Source organism: Erpetoichthys calabaricus, chromosome 8, assembly GCF_900747795.2.
Source record: "Erpetoichthys calabaricus chromosome 8, fErpCal1.3, whole genome shotgun sequence".
Classification (NCBI taxonomy): Eukaryota; Metazoa; Chordata; class Cladistia; order Polypteriformes; family Polypteridae; genus Erpetoichthys; species Erpetoichthys calabaricus.
In genome coordinates this window covers 155,759,740-155,762,457 of record NC_041401.2, presented here as the reverse complement: position 1 = coordinate 155,762,457, position 2,718 = coordinate 155,759,740, and the positions used below count along the sequence as shown (strand labels likewise).

The window sequence follows — 2,718 nt, the reverse complement described above, 5'->3', positions numbered from 1 at the left end:
GCCTATCTCTGCAAGGCAAACATTTTTTTCATTGATGTCAGAGGCAACCGACTCAGTCTCACAGAAGTCAGGGTAGGCTTTAATTTTCAAAATGTTGCCCAGAATATCTGTATCCATGTCTTATGGAACATTCGGGGGCTTTTCAGACTAATGATATATCTCATTGGCCTTTTACATTCAGAGTTCCACATCATGCAAGGGCAAGGCCACTCTGCAACATTTCGAAGTTTTGCTGATAAATCAGTTCAAGGGTTTTCATACGTACTTGAAGAACTTGACATCCTGGCAGAATCCTTGTTTTGTTCCAGTATCATGGGAGGACATTGAATCTGATGACTCCAATAATGATAGCCCATCCTCAGACAGAACTTTTAATAACACCTTTCTTAGATGGCAACTCATAAATGTCAAACAAATTCAAAAGTTCATCCCCAAAATCTGGGTCAAACTGCAAAGAGAATTCTGTTTTCTGTTGTAGCTTCTCTTCAAGCAAAGACTTTAAGTGGTCCATAGATTCCGGGATGCTGGAAAGCTAAAGGGTTCTAATATTTAAAGGCAAGATCTGAATCCTGAGCAACATTTTCCACAGGAATTGGACAAGGATTAAAAAGCAACAAGCTGTATAATAATTCTTCAATGAAAACCTTTTAAAACATTAAAGAGGTGATTTGTCATGCCATTGCAAAAATTCATGTCTGATATCAACTCAGCATTGGCTCTGCAGATGATTTACAGGCATTCAAAGTACATTTAACGAAATAAGAAAAATTGACAGGAGGTGGAAATCATTCAGCATATTAGGATCAAGTAGATAGGGCCGGCCTGAGAAAAAGTGGGGCCCGGGACAAAGTTTTCGTGTGGGGCCTCTTTAAACATATGAAAAATATATATATATAAAAAAAATAGTATTTTATTTGGAGATATTAATGATTTTCAGTTAAAATGCACAAACATTTTCTTAATATTTAGGAAAACAAAACAAAATTTTAATATAAATGTGAATTACATGACAATAAGCATATTGCTTTACATACTTATAAACTACATACTGGTAACATAAGTTAATAAAATACATATCTCTCTATTATTAAAAAAAAATCCTGGAGAGAAATACTAGGGCCTCGAGACATGATCTTCACATGAAGATCACGGAAGACACTTAAAAGAAACCGCGAGATGAAAGAGATTGGCCACGGAGCGTCTCGTGGGGACCTTAAACATGAGACTTTGTTCCAAGAGATTGACCAAGGACCGTCTCGCGATGACGTAGAACATGAGATTCTTGCAAGACACACCCTACTTACAACCAATATCAAATAAGCCCAGAGGCAGCAAAACACTCAGTTGTGTAAAGGAGGCTTTGAGCACACACAGATCCTGGGCTCTCAGCGCATATAAAGCATATAAGGACAATACGTTATAAATGAAACGTAGATGACTAAGCGAAGAAGAAAGCAGTGTGGAGAAAAGAGACTCAAAAGCGTTGGAGAGAAAAAAAAAGAAAAACAATAATCTAGGTGCAAATTCAGAAAATAAGGAAAGTAATTATCAGCCCGGAACACGTGGAATTGAAAAAAAAGCTCAGAATTAAAAGACAGAGAGTAAAAGACAAAGTAGAACTTCATAAAGACACATGCAGAGCAGGTTAGAGATTATGAAAGCAATGGAATTCGAAAGGCTCAAAAAAAAAAATTGTTGGCACGATACACATGTACAGAAAGTTAAAGAATATGAAAGTAGGAAAATTAGAAAGTATAAAAAAAAGAAAGTAAAGATCGCAATAGTGCAAACAAATGGAAATTATTACTCGAAAAAGGGAAAATAATCACCATGGACCAAGTGTCATTGAAAAAAAAGCAGGACAAAGCGAGGTCAGAAATAAAAGACAGAGTAGAAAACAAAGTAAAACGTCATAAAGAGGTTAAAAAAGAAGGGGGCCAAACACATGCAGAGCAGGTTAGAGATAATGAAAACTGGAATTCAAAAGACAAAAAAAAAAGTAGGTAAATAATAATAATTCATTACATTTATATAGCGCTTTTCTCAGTACTCAAAGCGCTAGGTGTGAAACACATACAGAGCAAGATGCAGAATATGACAGCAGAAAAAAATGACAGTGTCAAAACAAAGAAAGTAAACATCGCATTAGTGCAAAGAAAGAGAAATTATTACTTGGAGAAATAACGAAAAGAGATCTTCAAATGCAGCAGTTCACATACGTTTGCAACCCGAGATTTTTTTCTTTTTTTGCTCGGTCTTTCAAGAAAGTTGACAGCGTCGATGGCGAAATTCCGAATTCACTGGCAACATCTTTTTTTTTTTTTTGCTGCAATCGAGAGCTGCAAAAATGTTTTATTTTTAATATGAACTGTTATTGTTTTCTCGTGTCTGCCGTTTCTATAGGAAGGTGACAATGAGTTAAATTCCAATGGATGTTTTTTAAACGTTGACGAGCAATAAGCAAAAGGTATCACTGAAAACCGCAGGAAACAAAAAGGGCAAAAAAAAAAAAAAACAGTACGAGGAAAGTTCGAAGAAAGAAAAAAAAATTACAATGTTTCTGTTTGGGGATCTTTGTGCACAACTGAGCTGCAGCCACAGAACTAGCTGCTCTGCAGATGATTCATTCAGGCATTTCAAGGTCTTTTGCACACTTCGTTATAATGAAAGTATCTGCTGAATGTACTTCGTAGTAACGAGATTTCTATAGACTCGCAT

The 2,718-nt window shown here is 35.9% G+C and overlaps 1 long non-coding RNA gene across 1 annotated transcript; it reads left to right on the top strand.

The window, feature by feature from the left end:
* Window positions 1-1,635: 1,635 nt before the first annotated feature.
* On the top strand, window positions 1,636-2,166 carry LOC127528901 (uncharacterized). Its single transcript, XR_007935516.1, has 2 exons — window positions 1,636-1,999; window positions 2,057-2,166. It is a non-coding gene; the product is annotated as an uncharacterized LOC127528901 (long non-coding RNA).
* The last annotated feature ends 552 nt before the right edge of the window (window positions 2,167-2,718 follow it).